General features: G+C 38.9%; 1 long non-coding RNA gene and 2 pseudogenes across 2 annotated transcripts; 2 read left to right on the top strand and 1 right to left on the bottom strand.

Annotated features, from left to right (window-relative positions):
* On the bottom strand, positions 1-27445 carry LOC150064985 (uncharacterized). Of its 2 annotated transcripts, XR_016534879.1 has the most exons (3): positions 27364-27445; positions 1231-1379; positions 1-100 (listed from the first exon to the last, which is right to left on the bottom strand). It is a non-coding gene; the product is annotated as an uncharacterized LOC150064985 (long non-coding RNA). The 2 variants fall into 2 exon arrangements; XR_016534880.1 differs by lacking the exon at positions 1-100 and having other exon boundaries at positions 1117-1379.
* Positions 5420-13478, top strand: LOC150064987 (protein LMBR1L-like; annotated as a pseudogene).
* LOC150064986 (KATNB1-like protein 1 pseudogene) lies at positions 23841-24754 on the top strand (annotated as a pseudogene).
* Positions 27446-27721: the final 276 nt, after the last annotated feature.

Here is a 27721-nt window from a genome sequence, read left to right as displayed (position 1 = left end):
AGTCAACATTCCTCCATCATCCTGCATGGGCTTTGTAAGGAAAAGAGGTATACACAAGAAAAGATTCATTCCATCTATCCAGCTAGAACCCTGGAGTAAGCTAGAGAGGAAGGAGAAGAACAGTGAGTACATTCTGGGTCCAGTTGTTTATAAAGTACCATGGCAAGGGACCCATGAATATGCATTGTTACCCTTAAAACATCTGTATGCTCTGAGGCAAGGCCTTCTCTATTTGGTCCCAGATGTTCCCTTCAGGTTCAAAGATACATAACTTCTATTAAAAATAGAATTCATAAATAGCAGGCATAACAAACTTAAAGATTTTATCTCATGTCACTTCTTCCTTCCTTCTTTCTTTCCTTTTTTCCAGTCACAAAATATTTAAAAGTATTTTTAATTCTTTTTGGGAAATAACCTGTTTTCTCAGGTTTGGTATTCTGTTCACTCCTTGCCCAGGTCTTGTAGCAGTCTCTCTTAGTATGTTTTGTTCTCTGCTCTGACACTAGACATTTAGTTCAGGATGACCACAGATTGTGACAGTGTGGTACACCGGGGCAAGAGCTCACTCAATAGTCCAGTTCTCAGATTTGGGTATCCTGCAAACTAGTGGCAGTTGAATTTCAACACGATCTGTTTTTTCCTTATCTACCCTGTTTTCCCCATGAAGGGATTTCTTGGTGTCTCTTCTCGTCCTGTATTTTACTTGCTCCCTTCCTTGGCCTCATTAAATCTCATGGATTACACATGGTCTACTTACACATGACTTACAAATTTGAAGATCTAGACCAGATGTCTTCCAGAGACTTGAGAGTCATTTATCTAACTGTCTACTTGAACATTTTAATCCATGACTATAGTAGCAATAATAGCGCATAGTATAGTAGTAGTGTAATAGTGCATCTTGGCATGTGCAGAACTTTCTTGATCTGCATAGGACAGTCCTCAACTGTGCCTACCGTCCCACCAGTATTTCATCTGAGAAGCTGCCATGGATTTTATCACTGAACAAAATATCATTACCTCTTTAATTTCACTAAGTCAGGATGAGTTTGTGAGATGTACATTTTTGTGTCACCTTGTCACGTGTGAGATAATGTGTGAGAAACGAGCAATAAGCACAATAAGCACAATTTTTATTTTAACATGTAGTTACCTTCAAAACAACCCGTTGTCTTTTCAGATGAAATGCAATTAACATCTTCCCTTTCATATAACACGCAAAATACTTACTGGTTAACAGAATAAATAAATGCACTGGGTAGAAGAGATGACTGATCATTCTAGTCACTGTGGAGCAGGAAAGGACTAGAAGTGACTGCTGCAGACAACCACTTCCTGTTCTGCCAGTTTTGCCACAATATATCAGAGTCCTGCAAGAGCTTCAAAGACAATGATAAACAAGGAGTGAGATCGAAGAAGCAGGATATTAAGTCTACATGAAAAATATGTACGGATTACAGACTGACAGATCCACTTATGGACAGTTAACCTCAACACTCTTTTGACAGAAGTCTTGTCACTTATTTACAGCATTGTATAAATCTATATTACTTATTTATTTTATATTTGACCACAGTATTTTCCTAATAAAATCTTTTCACTGACAGTAGGTAAGAAATAAAGTGGGTAGCCAGGCACGGTGACTCACACCTGTAATCCTAGCTACTCAGAAGGCTAAGATCTGAGGATCACAGTTCAAAGCCAGCCCAGGAACTAAAAAGTCTGTGAGACTCTTATTTCCAATTAATTACCAGAAAACTGAAAGTGGTGCAGTGGCTATAGGGGTAGGGCGGTAGCCTTGAGCTGAAGAGCTCAGGGACAGCGCCCAGGCCAAGAATTCAACTCCCTCAACCAAAAAATAATAATAATTAGTGGGTAGTTAATGAAAAACGAGGCAATGAATTTACTTTTCTAAGTAGCATTTGAAGACTGAAGTGTAAACTGCTACAGAATATTGCCATTTACAACTCACCACAGGAATATGGTAATATTAGTAGCACATGAAAACTAGATGTTAGAAATCATCTAAGAAACATCAGCCCTGAAGTCAAGGTTACAATCACAGTGCCAGGTGCGGCTCATACCTATAATCTGCAGGAAAGGGAGACATGAAGCTTGCCAGTTCAAAGCCAGCCTGAGACTCTTGTCTTCAACTAATCAGCAAAAAAAGTTAGAAGTGAAGCTGTGGCTCAAGTGGTGAGTGCTAGCTTGAGCAGAAAAGATCAAGGACAGCACACCCAAGCCCTGAGTTGAAGTCTCAGGACCAGTACCAAAAAGAAAAAAAAAAAAAGGCTATGCCCAAAGCTGACTCTGCACATGCAATACAAAAGGTGTATTTAAATACCATTATGAAATACATGCATTTTCAAAGTTAAATGACCACTCCTAAAGCTAATTTATTTCATTTTTTACCATGGTTTCTTATACATGTAAGAACAGTGAAGTAAGAGTTCATGATGTCATTTTAACTCAACTTGATCAAACACTAAATATAAATAATCATTTAAGATAATTTCCTAGTAAGGGTTAGGTTTTTTTCATCTAATTGATCTAATCAGAGTAAAATTATTCTTCATTAAATTCATTAAAGTAAAACATCTATCAATATTGAGACTAGCACTATGAATTAACTTAAAAGTCAATATGGAAGATTTTGTAGTAATAATATAAATTTTAAAAATTTCACACAGCATAGTGTTAATGGTAAAAGAAAGAATTTTGTTAAGTTACCTTATGAAGGAAAATATAATAAGAATTGTATACCTAATAAATATTAAGAACCATAAAAGCTATGACCTCTAATGAAAACAACATTCAGCCTAGAACCATTAGATCATGCCTGTAATCCTAGCTACTTGCAAGATTGAGATGGAGAGGTTTGAGGTTTGAAGCCAGCTGAGGCATAAACGTCTGCAAGATGCCATTTTAAATTAACCAGCCAAATGACAGAGTAGACATGTGGCTTAAATGGTAAGAGTATAAGCTGTGAGAAAAAAAAAAGCAGACTGAGGGCTGGGAGTTTGGCCTAGTGGTAGAGTGTTTGCCTAGCATGCACTAAGTCCTGGGTTCGATTCCTCGATACCACATACATAAAAAAAAGCCAGAAGTGGTGCTAAGGCTCAAGTGTAGAGCTCTAGCCTTGAGAAAACCCAAGGACAGTGGTTAGGCCCTGAGCTCAAGCCCAGGACTGGCAAAAAAAAAAAAAAGCAAATTGAGATCATGAGTTCCTAGGGACAACACACATACACATACATACATACCCACACATTCACACACACACACACACCCTACCACTACCACCACTTCAATGACTAAATGAATACCTATTTTACCTATCCTTACAGGTGGGATAAATGACAAAAATAATATACAATGATGGTGTCAAAATTTAGATGCAAGACAGAATATACTCTATTAACTCTGTATATATCATCAATTAAATGTTAGAAACATTACTGAACTGTATCCGCCCCCCCAAAAAAAATAATGGAGAAGGGCTGGAGTGTGGCCTAGTGATAGAGTGCTTGCTAAGCATGGACAAAGACCTGGGTTTGATTCCTCAGTACCACACACAAAGAAAAAGCTAGAAGTGGTGGTGCGGCTCAAGTGATAGAGCGCTGCCCTTGAGAAAAAGCCCAGTTCAACCCCAGGACTAACAACAACAACAAAATGCTAATAATAATGGAGAAATGGGAAAAAATAGCCAGAACTGCTATGTTCAATAATAGTTCCTCAGAAATTTCCTAATTACACTTTGGAACGTCTTCACTTAGTAGAAAGCTCTTTTAATGAAGCTTTTATAATTGAATAATTTCATTTTTTCTCTTTATTAATATTTTAAAATTATCATTCAGCAGTTGGACAAAGGGATTTCAATTCAACATGTCAATTTCTTAGAACAATGCATCTTGATCAATGCCACCCCTTTCATTAGTAATGTTAAATTATGCACTGGAATGGATTTTGTGTAGAAAAATTTACAAATCTGCAGCAATTATATTTGGAAAACACTCAAAGTATTTATAAGCAACTTTATGAGTTTTATATTATCAAAATTGTTAGAAATAAATTTGGCAAAAATGTGGTTGCTATTTCTACATATGTTAATACAGAAAGAATTTAAGGCTGGGCTCAGGTGGCTCACATCTATAATCCTAGCTACTCAGGAGACTGAGATCTCAGGATCATGGTTCAAAGCCAGACTGGACACGAAAGTCTGTGAGACACTTATCTCCAATTAGCCACCAGAAAACCAGAAGTGGCACTGTAGCCCAATGTGGTAGAGTGGTAGTCTTGAACTGAAGAGCTCAGGGACAGTGCGCAAAGCCCAGAGTTCAAGTCCCACGACCAATAAAGAAACAAAAAAGTAAGGAAAGGTCTGGTTATTTGGACTTGTTTAAAACTAACTGGTGGAGCTAATATAGGTGGCTAACAACTGAAATATTGGATACTCAGGAGGCTAAATCATGGTTCAAAACCATCTGGACAAGGAAGTTCTAGGGAGTCCTACATCCAATACCACCAAAATAAAGCCAGAAGTGGAGCTGTTGTTTAAGTGGTAAAGCACTAGCCTTAGCATAAAAGCTCAGGGGTGGCCCTGATTTCAAGTCCCAAAACTGACACAAGAAAAAAATCCCCCAAAAACTGACAAGGGGAGTTTAATAAAGTGACAATTTCTCAACATGTGCAGGTGATTACATAGCCAATATCCCCAAGCTTTTATTTTTTAATTACAAAAGATACTCAGGCCAGGCACCAGTGGCTCACACCTGAAATCCTAGCTACTCAGGAGGCTGAGATCTGATGATCTTGGTTCAAAGCTACTTCAGGCACAAAAGTCCGCAGGACTCATGTCCATTTAACCACCAGAAAACCGGAAGTGGCGCTGTGGTTCAACGTGGAGGAGCGCTAGCCTTGAGCTGAAGAGCTCAGGAATAGTGCCCAGGCCAGAGTTCAAGATCCACCTCAGGAAAGGATCAGTTGCGTCTGCTCATGCATGGGCAGAAGCCGCTCAAGGCTGCATTCTGCCCAAGACTTTGGCTTTTGTTCCTACCTGCACACCTGCACTTTCTTTCAAGGTCTGAGGGATCCATTCCTTCCTACCCTATTACTAACACTTTGAAAAACTGCTATAAACTTGCAGTTGAGGGCCAGGACTATCTCTAGCTTAGGTAGTGAGATGAAACATCATCATCTGTTTCTCCCATGGATTCCCAATTCTGGGTGGACCCATTCCTACCCAGAATTTCTCCCTTGCCCAGGTAAATACTCCAGAAACAGGACTCATACTCAGACAAGATACCTCCTTGTGTCTGGTGGACAGACTTGATGAACTTCCCACTTATGACCCAATAATCACTTATGACCCAACCACCAGGAACACTAGCAGTTTAAGCCTCTCTATGTCCAAAAACTCCCCATGCTGCAGCCCCGCACCGAGAACTCACCTCCACCCAGCTTGGCACAGTATCACATGGACGAAGAGCTTCCTGATCTTGATAGTGTTTCAGGTTCTTTCCAGGGAGACACCACATCCTATATTATAAATTCTAAAACTCCCTCATTTATCTGCTCTGGAGAGACAAATCCAAAAGGGATGTGATTTCTTGATGTCAGAGGATAAGGAGCATCACCTTCAAAAGAGAGGGCCTTCCCCAAAGGACCATTCCATCCCTGTCCTTGATGTATCCTCTGACAGAAATCTCCCAAAACATTGCGAAAAACCAGAGCCAGAGACTCCCATGGATTCCCAGCAACAAAGAATTAAATAAGGCTGACTTGAAACAGAAAGGCACCATGAGCAGCTCCCTGAGAGGAGCTCAGCGACACCTCCTCTAGAAGAGGATGTGAAGGAACAAGGCCACAGTTCACAGACCAGACAAAATGACCATTCCTTGAGTTATGCAAAAGTGGTTCCAGATGATCCCCAGTACCTGACTCTCACAGACCAGGAGAAACTGTTAGACAGGCCCTCAGCATATAATCCAAGCACCTTAGAGGCAGGTCAACAATAGAAAGAGGCCCTGGAAGCACATTTGAGCAAGAAATTCGATGAAATCAGTAAAGGTCAAGTCCCAGAAACTGTGCATAGCTCAAAGCTTTCTGTCAGAATAAATTCTTCTGAGAATTTCCCCAGTCAGGTGGAAGAAAAGATTTGGTACCATTGGGGAGAAAGGGTAGCTGCTTGAGTTTTTTTCCCTTATGACAACAGGCAAAAGATTTTGGAGGATCACATTAAAATTTTTCATTGGAGAATGGTGAATGGCTTTCAATAAAAGGTCCATGAATCCATAGAAATCTTCACTGTAAGAGTTTCAAACACATTCTTATTTACAAATCCCATCCTCAGACAACTTCACAGTTGAAGATAGCAGACTGACAGCTTTGTCCCACACAAATAACATTGTTGATAGAACTGCTCAGAAAGAGATTGCAGACAAGTCAATGCTGTCAACAAGACAAGCTGAAACTGAACCTGAGACCCATAAGGATTCCAGCAATAATACCAACAAGTTTCAGAGAAAAATGAAGAATTTAGAGCCTTTTCCTATGACTGACAAGTCCAAGGAGCTAGTCAAAGTAGAAAATCATAATTTCCTTGATGAACAAGGAGTCAGGAAGTTCTCCATTGACAAATACGAAAAAATCGCCAATGAGAGTGTCAGTTACTGATTCTATATCAATAGCAGAGCTTAAGTAAAGAATAACTTGGTTTTTCACCAAAAAGCCCCTTATAACCCTATCCATAACCTACTTCTCCCTTTTTAAGTGTAAGCAACCAGATCTTCCTTAAGGCTGACTAGGGCTCTGCATTTTTACTCATGTGATAAAAGCAGAAGTGTACATGTCAAAGTCCTTTGAGCACTACAGATTTGCAGCGTTGTCATCAGGTATAAAGTTTCTCTCAGGAAGGCAAATTTAAATGCCTTTCTCCATGTATATACAGAGAGAGGAAGAGGGAGAGAGAAACAGAGAGAGAGGCTACCATCACCACTGCCAACAATACACACTAAAATTAGGATATGTCAGTAGATTTTCATCCTACCAGCTTTTCAAGCTCCTTTTCCACTATCAGTACATATGCAATTATAATCCATTTTTCTAAAATAAAATCAGAATTCAGACATCAATTGTATTTAAAATAAAGAAATAGTTTATAATGATATATACTTGCTCAGATAAATTTTCAAAGTTCCAAATTACAAAGTAAGACTTTTTTCCAAGAAAGCAGGGTTGCTATTCGTCCCCTCTCATGACTCCACATTGTGACTGATTTAACTTCCACAAGAATAGTAAACAGGTACCCAGGCCCAGAGTTCAAGCCCCACAACCGACCTCCCCCGCACCCCCACAAGAAAAGTATACAGGAAAGCACTAGGAAGCTAAAGATTCCTCTAACCCTGAAGCTGGCTTAACTCTCTCCTGGTTTGGTCTCTCCTGAGAAAACCAGGTACTGACATCGCTAGAAGGAAAAACTACCTTGATAAAAGCCTGTGATTCTGTTTGATACACAGTCACAAGTAGATTCTGTAAGTCCAAAGAGAAGCACTCCCTGAGTCCTCTCTAAACAACTAACCTGAAAGACAAGTCCAGGGACTTCCTGTGGGCTGGGCTGCATCAGTGATACAGAACACAGGGAGCCAGGGTCGAAGATAACCTGCCATTATGTGGCCAGATGGTAAGACATTGTAACACTTATAAGGACGGTGAGGTTGCCGCTAGCGCATTGGGGTGTGTGTGTGTGTGTGTGTGTGTGTGTGTGTGCAACAAGACTCTTCTCTCAGTGCTACTACACACAAATTTTGAGTTCAGACAAACCACAGTTATCTCTCCTGCAAAGTCTCCCCCACCCGCACCCCAGCCTGGTCACTTGACCAGAATTTATTTAGTTACCACAAAGCAAACATTGCTATAGGCAGAGCCTTAGAGCAGGATAGCTCTATTGACTGATACCCACTCACCTTTGGCTCCAGTGCCTGAGCAGTGAAGGCCACTGAAACAGTGGCCTTCAGTATCAGATCTCTACTCAACTGAACAGATAAAGCAGCTCGCTGTCTCTTTCTATAGGATACGGCATTAAAAAAAAGAACCCTTCTATTAATTACAATAAAAAATACATGAAAAAAAGAAAAGTTCTTTGTTAATATAAAAGTTTTAGAGCAGTAAGAACTGGATTCAAATCCTAGCTTTGCCACATACTACATAGCTGTATGATCTAGGAAAGTTAATTCCATTAGAAAACAAGGTCAAAGTAGTACTTCTTTTGAAGTTTCCTGTTAATACTTTAGAAGGGCTTCAAATAGTTTACTTCAAAATGTTTAGTTTCGGGGCCAGGAGTTTGGCCTAATGGTAGAGTGCTTGCCTAGCATGCACGAAGACCTGGGTTTGATTTCTCCGTACCACATACATAGAAAAAAAGCCAGAAGTGGTGCGGAGGCTCAAGTGGTAGAGCTCTAGCCTTGAGAAAGTCCAAAGAGGGTGTGCAGGCCCTGAGCTCAAGCCCAGGACTGACAAAAAGAAGTTTAGTTTACTTCAAAAGTTCATTGTCTAGCAGTTTACGTGTTAATATACTAAAACTTTAAACATTGCCTGAAATAATATCAATTATTTCTCTTTCACTAAACAAGGCAATTAAAGTAAATAAGCATCATAACCTCAAACATCAACTATGACAAGTACTTAAAGACTTCTTTTTTTAAATATTTTTATTGTAATTAATAAAAGGGTTACATGATATTTGCCAGATAGAAGGTGCATTAATTCACATACATTGATACCCTTTCACATGTCTAAAACTACTTTCTTGGGTCCATGAATTGACTTAAAAAAAAAAACAAGAGAAAAAACTAGGCATCCTAACCTTCATTTTGCATCTCTTTTGCCTTATGTCATTCTTTCCAGCAGTCATGTTGCAGCCATCTTGGAATCCAGGAGGGATCAGGACACCACCCAGGCATCCATGACTTTTACTTAATAAGGCCACACATGGCCAATTCTGAGACCGTCAGAACACATCTGACCACTGGATCATGCCTGTAACTAGAACTGTTTACCATACCTCTTTCCCCTACATTTAGTCCTTTTTACCCATAGTTCATGTTTATACTGATATGAAATAAAGTGCTCTTTCTGTAGCTGTCCATGCTATATAATACATCGCTTTTCTCTGTTCTTCATCATTATCATCTCTTTGTTTGACATACAGATGTAGGCTCCAATCTCTTAGAGCTTGGGTCTGGCCTTTAAAACGTCAATTTCACAATGATAAAGCTATTATTGTGAAAATAATAATAAACTTGGCCTCAGAGAGGCTCTACTCTCTGAGCTTCTCTCAACATACCCTAGCTCTAAGAAGCCATTGTCTTAGGTAGATCACCTGAGGTCTTAGGATCTTATTTCTCCAACTTGGTCTAGCAACTTCTAGAAAGCTTCTTGAAAGCTAATGAGATATTAAAAATACCAAGTTTATAAGCCTTCAAATGGTAGATATAGGCTCTCTGAATCTTTCCTTTTTAACAGCCTTATTGGAATGTACTGCATAAAGCACATAACTCATCTCTTTAAAGTGAACAATTTGGAGGAGGTTAACAGTTATGAACCAACATAACCAGTTTTAAAATGTGTGTGTGTGTTTGTGTGTAGGGGGTACACCACCACTGGGGCTTGAACTCTAGATCTGGAGGCTGTCTCTTAGCTTTTTGCTCAAGACTAGTTCTCTACCACTTGGACCATACTTCTACTTCTCGCTTTTAGCTTGTTAATTGGAGGTGAGAGTTTCATAGACTTTACTGCCAAGCTGGCTTGGAATCACAATCTTCAAATCTCAACCTCCTGAGTAGTTAGGATCATAGGCATGAGTTAATGGCAAACGTTTTTCCCGTTCCCAAAAGTACACTCCTTGTCCTTTAGCAGTATTCATATCCTTCACATTCCCCTCAAAGCCAGAAAACTGCTTTCTTTATGACTTTTCCCATTCTAGACATTGCAGGTAAGTGGAATGGACTTTTCTGAACTTAGTATATTTTCAAGGCTCATTCATGCAACTGCATTAATTTTTATGAAATAAAGAATAACATTGAGAATTGATTATCCATGTGATGAGTAGGTGGACATATGTCTTCTTTTATTTCTTGTGCTGTTATGAGAAGTGCTCATAAGGAAAAACAAGGAGCTACTATTTATTGAGTCACTATGTTAGCACAAGGATGGGTGTTTTGCTTAACATCTACTCAGCTTAAAGGTATGTGAGAATGTTGCTTTGACTAGCTAGCCCTGAATTGGTCCACCTTTGGAAATTACAATGTACTCAATTGAGAGAAGAATAAAACAAAAACAGATATGTAATTCAGAAAATGGAATATAAACTAGGTAAATATGATAAACATTCACCTGCAGGGACAACAATTAGGCTAATAAAACTAAAGCACCCAGATCTCCAAAAGAGTGATATGTAGCTCTGCTAGTTAGAATTCATCAGCCTTGGTTTCTAAAGCATTTGCATAAACTTCTAAACCTCTAAACCATCACCTATGAATGACCAGAGCTGTGCTTGGAAAATGGTTTGACAAATGTACAGATTCTCCAAGGAGAACCTCACAGGTGTACAGAATGCTGATCACTGTCACAACAAAAGTTCTGCTATTGAAAGCTGCAGGATAAAATAGCAGAATTTACTACTGCCTTCAAAGTATATATCTTTTTCTTTCTGGACCTGCAAAGTCTTTAGTGTTATGTATAACTGAGAAGGAACCAGAAGTGGTTAGCACAGCTGGACCAGCTGTGGATGTTTCAAATGCTGTTGGTTTAAGTGGTTCAGCCATTTCATTTCAAGTTAACTATCCACCAATTCCATGGAACATATACTCCATTCAGATAGTAAAAGAACTCAGGTTACCAAGCCCTTAGTTCAGACCCACAATTTTTCAGAGTGAAAGCAGACTCTGCCATCAGCTTCTCAGTCCTTCTCTTTAAGAAAGAAAAAATAATAGTCCAGAAGAAAAGAGTTTCAACCCTGGTGAGCAGTCTGCTAACATCCAGGAGAATATAGCTCCTTCAGTATCGGGGACATGAATTTTGCACTAGGTAGTCTGAGAAAACAAAGGTCAGAGAATTATCCACACAAGCATCCTAAGTGTCCACTTGTAGAACTCAACTACACATGATTTCCTTTCTATTATCTCCCAGCCTGTGAACAAGCACTCGTCATGTGGGGCTGTCAATGAGTTAAGCATCCCTGTGCATTTGAGACTCCCCCTTTTCCCTTTGCCCCTTTTCTCCTGCTCCAGTTGTCACAGTTAAACGTACCTTAACGTGAGCTCAGCTGTCCTGCTGAAACCATTACTCCTTTCTCTGTGCATAATATAACAGTACTGTCACCTGTGCTAGTGAGCTTGCAATGTAAGTAGCTGCCTAGCTAGTTTTTACTGAAGGGTGGTAACTGTTGTTTCTTTATCTTGTGTCCTCTTAATACTAAACCAATTGAGTGTACTTAACAACTGATTAATGTACATGGGTCTCTGAAAAACTGCCTGATAGACTTCTTCATCACATATTAAACACTTTATAAAACACAAAATAAAAACAACATCAAGAAATTTGACATATAGAATTACCTTAAAGAAGCCGTGGTAGAAGTGTCTCCAACACATTACTTGCTCCTATGAGAACCTTTGTTCCCCTCTGTCTGCATAAATGGCTTATTTTTCTTTTGTATGCAACACTGTGGTGCATCATATTCATCTCTTTCTCAGGCCAAGAAAATCCAAAGACAATTGTGTAGCAATTCTGTATTAACTCTAGGATAAAAACAAAGGGCAAGGGCTGACCCCCTCCCATACAGTCACGCTGTCACCTCTGCCTGTCCTCACAGCCACACCCACCCACTCAATGCTGGTGCACATAACATGTCAAGAGAAAAAAGTTTTCTTGTGAAATTGAACAGAACAGGCCTGGATGCTGTTCCAAATGCAAGACATAACCCTCATCAGTTAAAGGTACTTCAGAGAAACAAACAGAAGGTCACCTGTTCTCATCCTTCCCTCCCTGTACTTCCTTCCTCCCTCCCTTCCCCAATAAAAAGAAAACACTAGAAATGGCAGGGTGTGCTGCCTGAATCCAAGCCACAGATTACCCCGGGTTTCTGCCACTAGCTGTGTGGGGGGAGGGTGGTCCTCGAGTGCATTATCTAAATTCTTCTATTTGCAACACTCTACATCCTTTGCCACATCCATCTTCCTGACTCGCTTCAAAAAGCCTGCTGAGTTCCCCACAGTGGATGATGAAGATGCCACAGTCAACAAGATTGCACTGGAGCATACACCTTCACCCTGGCAGTTTCCCTGGGTGCTGCCCTGCTCTTGCCCTTCTCCGTCATTGGCAATGAGGTGCTGTTCTCACTCCCACGGAATTACTACATTCAGTGGCTCAATGGCTCCCTTATTTGTGGCCTCTGGAACCTTGTTTTTCTCTTCCCCAATCATCTACCTCATGCTTTGTTGGCTCCAGAAAGGACGTCCTGGGGCGGGTCTACGAGATGGTGGTGATGTTGATGCTTCTCACTCTGCTGGTGGTAGGCATGGTATGGGTGGCATCAGCCATTGTGGACAACCACGAGGCCAGCAGGGAGTCACTCTATGACTTCTGAGAGTACTACCTCCCACATCTCTACTCCTGCATCTCCTTCCTTGGGGTTCTACTACTCCTGGTATATACTCCACTAGGTCTCGCCCGCATGTTCTCTGTCACTGAGAAGCTGTTGGTCAAGCCTGGGCTGTTAGAAGACCTGGAAGAACAGCTGAACTGCTCAGCCTTTGAAGAGGCAGCTTTGACCCATAGGATCTGTAATCCCACCTCTTGCTGGCTTCCTTTAGACATGGAGCTACTGCACAGACAGGTCCTGGCTCTTTAGATGTAGAGGGTCCTGCTGGAGAAGCAGAAGAAGGCTTCAGCCTGGCAGCAGAATCTGGGCTACCCCCTGGCCATGCTGTGCTTGCTGGTACAGACAGCCTGGTTATTGTGGCCATCCACATCTTGGAGCTGCTCACTGATGAGGCTGCCATGCCATGGGGCATACAGAATGCTTCCCCGAGCCAGGTATCCTCCAAGCTGGGCTCCTTTGGTGCCATCATCCAGGTTGTCCTCATCTTTTACTTGATGGTGTCTTTGGTCGTTGGCTTCGACAGCTCTCCTCTCTTCTGGAGTCTTCAGCCCAGATGATATGACATCACCATGACACCAATAATTGGCAACTGTGCCTGTCTCCTGGTCCTACGCTCAGCACTTCTCTCGTACCCTGGGCTGACTCGCCTTGACTGGCTAGGCAACTTTTACATCATGTTCCTCTACAATGCTGCCTTTGCTGGCCTCACCACACTCTGCCTGGTGAAGACTTTCACAGCAGCTTTGAGGGCTGAGCTGATGGGGCCTTTGGGCTGGACAAACTGCCATTGCCTGTCTCTGACTTCCCCCGGGGCATCTAGAAAGACCCATCAGAGACCTGCAGCTGGGGGAGGGAGGGAGAGACTGGACACTGCCATCTGCTGCCTGGTTCTAGGAGGGAGCGCAAGGTGGCTGGACCGCAGGACCCAGCATCTGAAAGGTTAGGTAGCAGAGGTGAACTCACCCATTTGCACTGTTGCATAATTTGAGCCAGAGTTTGGGCCCAGGCCTGGGTATTTTCAGACTTAGCTGTGGCCTCAGATGAGGCAGAGCTAGGTAAGTGGATCTGACTTCTGATCTCAATACCGTTTACACATCCATCTGCCTCACTGCTGTTTCGGGCCAAGCCCATGACCATGTTTGCATGATTTGATGCAGGGGTGGGAGTGGGAGGGGGATGGACCAGGGGCTAGTTTAGGAGACTGGTTATGGTCTCCTTTGCCTCTGGCCAAGCAGATCCTAAAGCGCTGTGCTAACCTGGAGGGACTTCGGACCACTGGAGATTGAGGGCATAGGGAAGAGGCTGCACCCTTCAGCAATGAAGTTGATACCAGGGTTTGCTTTTTGCTTAAAAAAAAGAAAAAGAAAACACTAGATTTATAAAGGAAAGCAAAAACAAAGGCCAGACAGATATATATACTTGTTTCTTTCTTGCCTTTAACTTGCTACCTGACCCTGTGATGAGATCACATTATCTTATAAAATAAGACAGCAAATTTCATTATTTTCCATAAACACATCTAGGGTTTTTTAAGAAAAATATTGTGGAGAGAAGTAAAACAATTCTTAAAAGTACTTACAAAACTATCTCCTTATCTATTTTGTTCAGGAAGGAAGAGGGGAAGCAAGTGGGGGAGAAGGAGAGAAAAAAGGAGAAAATTCCATGGTAATGGTGTTCAAAATGATTTCTCTCTCTACCCATTTTTTTGAAATATGGAAGTACAAGCCTTTCTTTCAGGAAGCACCCATGTGGCTCATACTGCCAAGTATCTTGCAAGCTGAACTCTAAGATGACTAAGCTTGGCTTCCCTGTAAACAAACAGCAATTTCAAGTGTTTGGCCTCATATCCTCAGAGTGCAGGCACAGGAGTCTCATCAGTAAATAAAGTGATGTGTCTGCTATCTCAAATACTCTGTATATCTAAGATCCATGGTTGAATACCCCCAGCCAAAATATCTTGTTTTTGCAAGTGAGTTTTTAGTTTCAAAGTTTGCTACAAGGATGTTACAGAAGCCAGAATATCTGCCAATGAGATGATACATTCAGAACCATCTAACAAAATTGGCATTACCTTAAATATAGCTTCTTTATAGCCATCAAATTCCCTTCAAAACTGGTAATTTCCTATACACCGTCACTGTTATTCAATAATCAAGCATTATATTCTAAGCCAAATCAATCTATGAGGCAATTCCTAATTTGAGGACAATTTTCAATGAGGGCTAGGGATGAAGCTTAGTGACAGAACATCTGTCTACTATACACAGACCATGCATTCTATCCTCAGCATTGCCCTTTTTCAAAAAGACTGATTTCATTGAAGCATCTTCATTAAGGTTATTTACTTCAGCAATAATTTTCTTTCTGATGTAATTTTAATAATTTCTGTAATAATTTCTGATGTAATTTAAATACATCACCAGCATTAGTAAAAGTACTTAAGCACATCTACGTCTGGACTTTAATTAATCAAGTTACAATTAACAGAAAAGATGGATTAATGGAATAGAATATAAAAATCTAGAAAAACATGAGTGATTTACACCTTGGAAAAAGGTTCTTTAACCTAGCAAATAGAAACCAGATTAAACATTTACATGTAGAAAACAAAATGCTAACAGAATAGAATGGAATATAGAAGCACAAATATTTTAAAGAAAAGTGAGGAACCCAAATTTCAAACAGTGCAATAGAAATATCAAAAGCAAATAACAGTGATATAATGTGAAATACTTAAACATGTTACAATGTCTCAACATTATAACATGTTGAAATATTCCAACTTCAACATTCAAGCCATTGTGTGGCAAGTAGAAGTGTTTATAAAGTGAATTTTATTTTTAATCTTTTGACATTGACCTAATTTAAGCAGCAGATCAGGACTGAAGGTGCTACAAATTGTTATCAAGAATATTTCTTTGCAAAAACTTGCTGGTTTACAGATAACAACTTTGGAATGGTCTTCTCTCAACCTAGTGAGAGATTATTTAAGAATCTCTCAGGGAACTTGTGTTCCCACTGGAAGGTAGAGAACATAATAGACTGATAACACTGTCCATCTGAATTTTAAGATGTTCCTGAGAGAACCAGAGACAGACAGACAGACAGACAGACAGACACACACACACACACACACACACACACACACACACACACACAAACACAGACAGAGACAAAGAGGTTGAAAAAAGGTTCACAAAACAGAGAACCAGGAAATGATTCTTCTCACTCAAGAACAGATAAAAAGAACAGATCTAGAAACAAATATGGCACTCAAGAGGGAAATCATAGGGGGTCATCTGTAAAGAGATGAAGGAGGCAATATCAGGGCATCTACTTTGTATAACTCAAAGCTAATTGCCACGAAGAGCAAGTTAAGAATTAGGCAACATGGCTGAGCACAAGTTAAGAATTAGGCAACATGGCTGAGCATGGTGGCTCACGCCTGTCATCCTAGCTACTCAAGGGGCTGAGATCTGAGGATGAAAGTTCAAAGCCAGCCCAGGCACAAAAGAACCTGAGGCCCTTATCTCCAATTAACCTCTAGAAAACAGGCAAGTGGGGCTTGGCTCAAGGCTAGGGAGGTAGCCTTGAGCTGAAGAGCTCAGGAACAATGCCCAGGCCCAGGAGTAGGGTGGTAGCCTAGAGCTGAAGAGCTCGGGGACAACACCCAGGCTGAGTTCAAACCCCATGACACACACACACACACACACACACACACACACACACACACACACACAGGCAAAATGTACTATTTATTTATCTATCTATTTATTTATTTATATTTACCAGTCCTGGCTTGAGCTCAGGGCCTGAGCACTGTCCTTGGACTTTTTCAAGGCTAGAGCGCTACCACTTGAGCAACACTACCACTTCCAGCTTTTTCTTTGTATGTGGTACAGAGGAATCAAATCCGGGTCTTCATGCATGCTAGGCAAGCACTCTAGCACCAGGCCAAACTCAAGGCCCACAGAATGTATTTTTTGAATTCATGTTGAAGATGCTAAAAACCAAAACTAAGTATCGATAAAATACCCATCCAAAATTCTGGAAAAAAACTGGAATCCATCCTTTTCCTAGGCATATAACTACCCAGACACCACAGCCATGTGGTCTATCAGTGATTCTTACATCCTCTTAGGGACAGAGGAGATCAAAACACAATTTAATCCCTGCAAGAATGAAACCCAAAGCAGCTACACATGAATTTAGTGAACTAGGGTTAGACTCAATTTAAGTCAACCAGTCCTCAGAAGATATGAACTCTGTAGGTATTTACAAGAATAATCAAACACTGAAATTGGATCAAGTTGATACCATGCTGGCTGTACTCCTAGGAACTGAATAAATTCAGACAAAAGCACTTCGTAGGGGCTTGGGTCACCATTTTCAAATTCATATCCTTCCATAAGTAGTTTTCTATGATCAATGCTCCACATATAATTAAGATAACATGAATAAAGCCTACTACACATAAGAGACAACAGAAAAAGAATCACAAAGGTTCCACACCAGTCTATAAATCAATGGTGATCAGTATGTTTCACAAAATAAAACCCAAACTATTATGGATTTGGAAACTAAAAACTGATATAGAATGTTAGACAAAAAGAAAAATAGAAATTACAGAAGTAAAAATTAAGAAACAAAAAAATAACTCAGTAGGTGTGATACCATTACATCATTGAATATAATATTTTAATGGAGATTTAACTTACTATTCCAAATTCAATTAACACAATTCATCAGAGTAAGAAATAAAGGGAAAAAGTCTACTCATTTTATTCAATGCCTTAAAAATATTTGATAAAACTCAAGGCCAAGCCAAATGCCAATAACTCATGCCTACAACCTTAGCTACTGAGAATCATGATTTGAAAACAGTGAGGACCAGAAAGACCTTGAGACACTTATCTCCAATTTACCACCAGAAGGCAAAAAGTGGTGCTGTGGCTCAACTTATAGAGCACTAACTCTGAGTATCAAAGCTCAAGGACAATGCCCAGGCCCTGAGGCAATCCAAAATTTCATAGGGAATAATAAAAGACCCCGTATAGCAACAACACTTCTTAGCAGAAAGAACAGCGCTGGAGGAATTTCATTACCAAACTTTAGACTCTATTACAGAGCTATAATTATCAAAACAGCTTGGTACGGGCACAAAAACAAGCCTGGAGACCAATGGAATAGAACTGAGGACCCAGGTATTAAACCACCGACCTTTGACGACCTAATCTTTGACAAGGGAGCCAAAAAAATAGAATGGAAGAAAGATAGCCTCTTCAACAAGTGGTGCTGGCAGAACTGGTTAAGCACCTGCAGAAAACTAAAGTTGGATCCTTCTTTGTCAACCTGCACTAGAATTAACTCCAAATGGATCAAAGACCTGGAGGTAAAAGCCGACACACCGAAAACTTTACAAGAAAGAATACGAGATACACTAAGTCTCCTTGGCACAGGTTGAAACTTTCTTAATAAGGACCAAGAATCACAACAAATCAGAGAAAGTTTGGATAAGTGGGACTGCATTAAACTGCAGAGCTTTTGTATGGCAAAGGACATAGCTAGTAAACCAAGTAGGAAGCCTACAGAGTGGGAGAAGATCTTCACCAACCAAACAATGGACAAAGGCCTCATATCTAAAATATATCAACAGCTTAAAAAATTGAATCACTCCAAAACTAATTTCCAAAGTAACAACCATCCCATTAAAAAAATGGGCCAAAGACTTAAAGAGAGTCTTCTCTGAAGAAGAAACAAAAATGGCCTATAGACACATGAAGAATTGCTCAACATCTCTGGTCATAAAAGAAATGCAAATCAAAACAACTCTAAGATTCCACCTCACTCCAGTTAGAATGGCCAGGATCAGGAAAACGAATAACAACAGATGCTGGAGGGGATGTGGCCAGGAGGGACAACTACTACACTGTTGGTAGGAGTGCAAACTCATTCAACCACTATGGAAAGCAGTATGGCAGTGCCTCAAAAGGCTAAACATAGAGCTCCCCTATGAACCAGCAATCCCACCACTTGGCATTTACCCAATCGTCCAGAAACAAGGACATACTAAATCCACTAGCACAACAATGTTCATTGCAGCACTATTTACCATAGCAAAAATATGGTACCAACCTAGATGTCCTTCAGTTGATGAATGGATCAACAAGATGTGGTATTTGTACACAATGGAATTCTATGCTGCTGTCAGAAAGAATGACATTGTCCCATTTGTTAGGAAATGGAAAGACTTATAAAAGATCATATTAAGTGAAGTAAGCCAGACTCAAAGGAACATAGGCTCAATGGTTTCCCTCATGTGTCATAATCAGTAGAAACCTTGGGCTCTCTTAGCAGAGATTTGCAATAGAGCAAAACCTTGATACATAAGGCCATATAGTATGATGCTAATTGAAAGGACCTCTAGGATATAAAAACAAAAGCCATATAATGAATGATTGTTTTCCTTAAGGTACTATGTTATCTCTCATCTCTTTTGCTGTCCCTTGGTTATCTCATATTGTTACAGTATCTTATTTTATTATCTGATATATTGGATATATCTGTATTTGGTTATTTGAAATTGGATAGGGAAGGGGGGAAAACAAGATGGGGGGTGGAGGGGTAGGGTTTTTGGGACCAAGACATGTGAAAGGGTATCAATGTATGTGAATTAATGCACCTTCTATCTGGCAAATATCATGTAACCCTTTTATTAATTACAATAAAAAATATCAAAAAAACCCAGAGCTGGCACACACAAAAAAATGAAATATAGAAGAAGAGCATGTTCACCAACTAGAAGATACAAAACTCTTAAGGATTTGAATTAATCCCTATACCAATGTCTATACCCAACACTCCCAATCAAAATTCTATCAGCAATTTTGTAGATATTTACAAATCATTATCAAATTTAAATCTAAATAAAAATATACTTAAGGAGCCATAGTGATTTTGACAAAGAACAAATTCGAAAGGGATACAATTTGAAAGGGCTCCACTATAAATCTAATCCTACCATAATCTTTGTCCAACATAAAAATAAACATAGAAATCAATGGAATGTAATCAAAATAGAGAAGTAGATCACACTTATATTACTAGTTTACCACTGGAGCCTGGAGAGGCAGTACTAAGGCTTTAACTTAGGACCCTGTGCTTATAGCACAAGTGCTCTATTGGGGCCCCAGTCCTTTTTGCTTTATTTTTCAGGTAGGGTTAGTTTTGTACTAGCCTCAGACCGCAAGCCTCCTACTTCCACATTACTTCATGAGTACCTAGGATTACAAACACGTTTTTTCCCCATACTCAGCACGATATTGTAAAATTATATTTAAGTGGTGGTACGAAGGGGTTACACCAGCATGATTATTTTTGCCAGTTCTGGTGCTTGAACTCAGGGCCTGAGTGGTGTCCTTGGGCTTTCGTAAGGCTAGAGCTCTACCACTTGAGCCACAGCACCATTTGTGGCTTTTTGTTTTCTATGTATGTGGTACTGAGGAATCAACCCAGGTCTTCGTGCATACTAGGCAAGCACTCTACCACTAGGCCAAACTCCCAGTCCCACCAGCATGATTTTTTTTCATGTCACTTAATAAGGGAGCTTTTATTCTTGAACACTTGAAAGTTTAAGATTTTTTTTCCTGTCCTTTAAAAGAATGTTACTCTTAAAGCAAAAATAGCAAGCACCATTATACTGTTAGGTTACAATGATCTGAAATCCTTCTTCAAAATAATGACATAACAAATTGATTTTCTAATAATAACAAAATAACTTTATAGGTTTCTAGACTGGTATCAGAATACCTTTCAGAGTAGAGTATTCTTATATATCTGAGAGATGATTGTTACTTGTTGTTGATGAACTGGAGGGATGTTGACGCAGCATTGGAGAGAAAAACACTTAGTGGCTAATTAGTTACCACTATTCTGGGCTTAACATTCATTTGGAAGAAATTATGTGGAAAAGCCACTTATGGAGGATTTCTCTCCTGGGTAGGAAAATGTAATAAGTTTATGTATACATCCATTTGTGTATATGCATGTCTGAACATCGTCTCCAATTACCCTTCAAATGCTAATCTTCTATAATTTTATACTCTTCTATCATGACAAAAGTATCATAATAACATGCACAGTAGAAAAATCTGATGAATTTAAATTCTATAGAACATTTTCTATGCCCATACAGACAGACTATATAAATTTTATCCTGCTGGGAATTAAGTTAGCCATAAACAGTAAGTTATTATAAAAGAGCAGTCTTGATTTCACAGCTGATTTATATTAAGAGAATAAGTATTGTGGTGAAATACATGTACAGGAAAGTAAAATTCAGAGAAATTACTCTTTCTTTCAGCTCCAGATTTTTTTGCCTGATCAAAACACTGCAAAAGCAATCTCATGTTAATGTCTAGAGAAACTAACAAGAGCAAAATGAAACTATATAGCATAGGTGTGCCTGAGAGAAAAAGTTTACATGGTTGCTCCAGTTGTGGAACTAATTTTCTTGTACATCTACGTTGCAGTTTGTGAATGATTTAGGCTATATAATGTATTGTATTGTTCGTTAGTATTCATTTTTCACATCTGTCTTACCAGTTGTAAATATTATGCACTTGTGCTTCTTTGTAGTGATTTTTTTGAAACTATGAAAATGAGACAGGAAGTATTTATCTACTTATAGCTTGCAGTTGTTGAAATCTGACTAAAACAGTAAACTAGAATCAATAGCATAGCTACCGAAGAGCTCTGCACCCTAAACAAAACCATTTGTGCTTGTTAATTAGGTATCTGAGTGTCATGGTAGGATTTTTATGAGGAATAAATGAGTAGTTGTAAGACAGAGCTATACAGTCATACAGTAAAATTCTTTCCATTTCTACGTGACTTGTAAAAATCTAGCATTTTCCCAAGGAATTCTGATTTCAAGCATCTTTGCTATTTCTAGATTATAATTACCATGTGTTCATTCGCAGCTATTTTATATCACAGATATTCGTACTGAGGGTGACACATATTTGTATTTAGGGTGGATGACATGTCCTTGAACCAAATATTCTTGGAATTGTATATTGTGAGAAAATTGTTCACAACCTATCCAAACAAATACGAAGCATGATGGCTTAAAGGTCAGAACTCCTAGCTACTCTTATAATTTCTATTTGAAAGTAAATATTTATTAAATAATTGTCTGTAAATACTGTCTTCAAAGATGACTTAAAAATAAGAAGCACTTCTGGCTTATGGAATAACCTCCTGTGTCATATTATTTCCAAAAAAAGCTTGAATGCAAATATCAGTAAACCTTTGATTTCATTATCCAATGTCTTAATATGGCAGATCTTGACAGTCATTTTCTGTTCTCTTTTCAGATTTATTTTATTTTTTAATTTGGAGAAAGGAAATGGCATTTTATTTCCTGATTTCTATGGACTCAAAAGTCCTAAAATTGTAAAGAGAGAAAAACTGTCAATTTTTTAAAGGTTAAATGCAGGAAAATTAAAGTGCCTGAAAGGACAGACTCCAAATGGATTCAGTGATGGAAGGTAGATAACATCGGAAGGCGAGCTCCAGATGAATATTGAACAAAAAGAGGAAGTCTTTACAAACAACCTTCCTGACATCATTGCATTGTTTCCTTAGCTGCGTGGTAGTACTGAACATACTTTTTGACTATGCAATGGAAGATTGCAATTGTGTTATTAAGTGGACTAACAACTTTGGGGAAGAATACTCACTAGAAGAAACATTTTCTTATTTTCTTCCCTGAATCCTTCAAGTGTGAGATGGAAGTTTTGATGGAAAAAAATTATCACAGAAGTCCAGCATGAAAAATAGCTTCTAACTGCTAAGTGCAGCTCAGTTAGCAAACTTGCATATAGAAGAATAATCTAAAGCAAGGTCTGCAGAGTTGCAGTGTGGTTGATACATGAGGTTCTTGTCTTTGCAATTGCTGGACATATGAGAGAACATGAATAAAGGGAAGAACACTTATATCTTCTTTTTGGAGCCTGTCAAGGAAAAGGAGGAAGTATTTCCTTTTCTTCATGGAGAATACAAGCTGAGGAAGATTTCTCCAGATTTCCACCTCCAGCTTTCCATGAAAGATGTTGTTCAGGTGTGTAAGAATGGATCTGTCCTGGCTAACTGCACTTTCCTTTGAATATACCTATAACCGTCAGTAGGTCTCCTTCCTCTTCTCATTCACAGTACTGAAAGCTCCTATGGGAATATGTTCAACCATGCAAAAGGCAGCAGTTGGCAGCTGTTGAAGGCTCACCCCTCCAATTAACCACTCAAACAGAAATGGTGCTGTGGCTCAAAGTGGTAGAGTGCTAGCCTTGAGCACCATAAGCTCAGGGACAGTGTCCATGCCCTGGTTTCGAGCCTGTTATCCTAGCTACATAGGACGCTGACATCTGAGGATCATAGCTGGAGCCCGCTCAAGCAGGAATGTTCTTGAGACTCTAACCTTCAATTAATCAACAAAGTTAGAAGTGGGATTGTGACTCAGGTATACAGAGCTAGCATTTGAGCAACAAACCTCAGTGGCAGTGCCCAGGCCCTGAGTTCAAGCCCCAGGACCAGAATAAAAACAGCATAAAAACACAAATTAAGCAGCATTTGATTTTACCCAGTGTTAAGGAGATAAAATGTTGTTCAAAATTGTCACGGAATCTTTAAGCAAATGCAGGCAGAAATAAATAATTGTTTCATGAACTAGATGCTTCTGGTGCCTGACCTATCCCTTAGAAATAAAAAGAATTCCTAGGACATTATCAGAATTCCTTTTCCACATTTCCAAGTACCTGCCTTACTTGTTAAAAATAAGGGAAGCAAATGTTTAGTACATGTTAATAAATACTGCAGCAAAGAGAAAGGAATCTACAGCTTTTGTCAACATCATCAACAGAACCAGAATGTAGATCTGCCCTGTACAGGACATAACACAACACCTGTTGCAGCGTATGACACAGTACCTGCCTTCCAGGAGCTTATTTTACCTAACCACCAGCATGATATTTGAGATAGGATCTTGTCCGGGGCCGTGGGACTCAGCCCGACTGCGGGTCGGTCGGTCCGGGGTAGCTGAGGTCTGCTCTGGGCGAGGGCGACCCTAGGCGCGGCGCTGGGCTGGGATGTCACGGCACCGTGAGGCGCCAGTATTTAAGAGATTATGGCATCTGAAATCCACAATGTTAAAAAATGAAATTTTTGTAAAATTGAGGATCATTCTATTGATCTTCCTAGAAAAAAAAGAGCTCCAGTTTCACTAATAAGAACATGAAGGAGGTTAAGAAATCTCCAAAACAGTTGGCTGCTTACATAAATAGAACAGTGGGACAAGCTGTGAAAAGCTCAGATAAACTTCGTAAGGTGATCTATCACAGAAAGAAAGTTTTTCATCCCTTCCCAAATCCTTGCTACAGAAAAAGACAGTCCCCTAAAAGTGGGGGCTGTGACATGGCAAATAAAGAAAATGAACAGGCTTGTGGAAGCCACCTGCCTGAAAAGTTACACCATGACAGTCGAACATACTTGGTTAACTCCAGTGAAGCTGTTTCTTCACAAACAGAAAACCCATCATCAAAATTAAGTGGGTTTTTTTCAGAGGTTTCTCAGGATCATGAAACAATGGCTCAAGTTTTATTCAGCAGGAATTTGAGGTTGAATGTAGCTTTAACATTCTGGAGAAAGAGAAGTATAAGTGAACTTGTAGCATATTTGGTGAGGATAGAAGATCTTGGAGTTGTGGTAGATTGCCTTCCTGTGTTTACCAATAGTTTGCAGGAAGAAAAGCACTATGTCTCACTTGGCTGTTGTGTAGACTTGTTGCTTCTAGTAAAGTCATTACTTAAAAGCAAATGTGAAGAGTATGTAATAGTTGGCCTAAACTGGCTTCAAGCAGTAATAAAAAGGTGGTGGTCCGAACCATCATCCAAAACAGAAGTTATAAATGATGGAAATATTAAGATTTTAAAACAACAATTAAGTGGATTGTGGGAAAAGGAAAACCATCTTACTTTGGTTTCAGGATATACTGGTAATATAGCTAAGGACGTAGATGCTTATTTATTACAGTTGCATTGAGAGATTTCATCTACTGAGGTGTATCTGGTTATTCTGAACATGGTTGGACTATATGATTTCCCCAAACAGATCCCTTCTGGGAACTGGGAACTGTGGGAATCAAAACCATTTTTCTTTAAAAAGCCACATAATTAAACCACTAATGAAAATCTTAGCAATCTACTTCACATTGAAGTGGGAAAATATCCAAAAGGAGCAGCTCCAACTTTAGTGAGGTGAAAGTGCACTGTGAAGATTGTTCACCTGCTGCTTTGGGATGCTTGGTTATTTGGTAATATTGTTTAAGAACTACTGGTCTTACTGCAATCCTACAAAGGAATATCCTCTATACTCTATGAGAAGATAAGACAGGACTTACTGTTAGAATTACAAAGACCAATCATTAATTTTTGTGTTTTATAAGAAACACTTTAATGGATGCAGCTATTTTCTTATGTTGAAAAGACTTTGAAAGTTTGAAACATCATAGTAATCAATATTAAATTTTTGTCCATGCTGATACTATGTATACAAAATGCCTTAATTATTAATAAGCCAATGTGATATGATATCAATATCTTTTTAAAAAATTAAAACCAATCATGCTTCTGGCATGGTGAAAATCATGGAATTAAATCAGGGTTTACATTTATGGAGAGTGTTCTGTGAAACATATTCCACGTAATTTTTAAACTTGAGAGTGTATTTTAGTATTTTTAATTTTTTCCCAGAATTTTCCTATCATGTATGTATTTATCTATATAAAGAAAAAGGTGAACGTGTATATCTATGAATGCTTAACTGGAATGTCCAGAGCTCACTAATTTATATTCGCTTTTTTGTACATACATGTCTAATATTTTTCATTTATGTATCCTTTAAACTGCTTCTATTTGAGTAAATTCACTAAATATTTCTATTATTTGCTTTTTTAGTTCTGATTTTTATATGAATTCTAATTTCTTTTCACTACATTTTTCAGTACAATGATTTAGAATTGTTTACAGTTCTAATAACTGACCTTGTGTTTTAAATTCCAACTTAACATTACTACCTCCTCTAATGGTTAGTATGGAATCCCAGTAAACTATGTGGTCATTTCTTTTAGATACCAATGTTAATTGGTAAATTATAGAGTGTTAGAACTTGGAATTGTCCATATCTTCTATTTTTTCTTTCTTTTCTTTCTTTCTTTTTTTTTTGTTGATGTGGGCTTGATTGGAGTTTGATGCCTCAACTGGTGGTTCTTATCATCTTATCTTTTTTCATGCTAGCCCTAGGGCCTTGAACTCAGGGCCCTGAGTGCTATCTCTGAACTTTTTTGCTAAAGGCTAGGGCTATCACTTGAGCCACAGCTTCATTTTTGGCTTTTCTGGTGCTTAATTATAAATAAGAGTCTCAAAGATTGCCCTGCCTGAGCCGGCTTTGAACCATGATCCTCAGATCTCAGCCTCTTGAGTAGCTAGAATTACAAGTGTGAATCATTGGCACCCAGCTATCACCTTAATAGGCCTGACAGCCATCTGGGCAAAGACACAAATTTCAATGTTTCTAAAAACTGTATATCTACCTTTTAACCTAGTTAGAGACTACTGACAGGAATCCTCAGCATCTTGCTATAAACATGTTAAAATATTATCTTACACTGAGCTGGCTTATATTGGTTATGGAAGAAACTTCACTGTTATTCTTCATACACGTGTTCATACCCTATTGGATCAGTTTTATCCCCTGTCTCACAAGAGCTGTTTGTATATCTCTGTTTCATATTGCATCCTCAGTGAGCATCAATTACATCAGCTGGTATTATATCTTCAGATGTGGTGAATTCCAGATTATTGTATTTCTTGATTTGAGTGATGAATTACTTGAGACATCTTTCAGGGTGTGGGAATTTGAATTGTAAACCTGTATCATCTCTGAAAACTTAAGGTGATGAAATATAGCTTTTCTTTGTTTTGAAAAAAAAAAGTCATTCAGAACAAATAAGCTAGGTAAAATATAAAAGTTAAGAAGCCAAACACTGGTGGCTCACATTGTAATCCTAGCTAAAGGAGAAAGTGAGAGCTGTAAGATCACACTTGAAGCCAGTCAAGATCTATCTCTAACACAACCAGTAAAATGTTGGGGTTCAGGTATGTCTCTACTGGTAGGAGGATAGCCCAGAAATCAAGCCAAACTAAAGCATAAAATATTGAATTCATGCTCTAATACCTATACATGCTAGTCATTAGAGAAGATACAAAACACACAGCTTATATATAGGTAAAATTAAATAATAGACTTTAGTCTTGAGAAAATATTTGCAGCATATACAAAAGACAAAAGACTTGTTTTCAGAACATGGAAAGATTTCTTCCAATGTAAGAAGGACATTTCTGAAAGGTACAAGGAACATTTTTGAAAGAAGATATACAAGTGACCAGGAAGCGAATAAAAAGTAGAAATCATTAATAATCAGAAAATACAAATAAATACATAATGAGATCACTACTCACTCATCAGTATAAAAAAAATAAATCGATGTATAGAGTATTAGAATGAATATTGCAGTCTAATACATTGATAATAGGGATATAAAATTACACAACAGTTCTTGAAAATTATTTGGAAAAATACTGAAATTTTACCTGGGTGCTGGGGGTCACATCTGTAGTCTTAGGTGCTCAAGAGGCTGAGATCTTGGAATTTTAGTTGGAAGCCAGTCTAGTCAGAAAAGTCCATGAACCTCTTACATTCAATCCAGAACTAGGGCTCAGCCCAAGGTGACAGAGTGCTAACCTTGGCCAGAAAGTTCAGAGACAGCACACAGGCACTGAGCTCAAGCCCTATAAGCAACAAAAAAAAATTTAAATGGAAATTTATGTATGTAGGATACAACCCAACATTCTAAGTAAACATTTACCCAAGATTTTAAAAAATGTCCACAGACACCTGCTCAGCTATGTTCATCTCTGCACTATTCACAATAGCCAGGTGATGGAAACA

Source organism: Megascapheus bottae, chromosome 3 (genome assembly GCF_031878675.1).
Source record: "Megascapheus bottae isolate mThoBot1 chromosome 3, mThoBot2.hap1, whole genome shotgun sequence".
In the NCBI taxonomy this organism is placed as follows: domain Eukaryota; kingdom Metazoa; phylum Chordata; class Mammalia; order Rodentia; family Geomyidae; genus Megascapheus; species Megascapheus bottae.
This window is presented reverse-complemented; position numbering and strand designations above follow the sequence as displayed.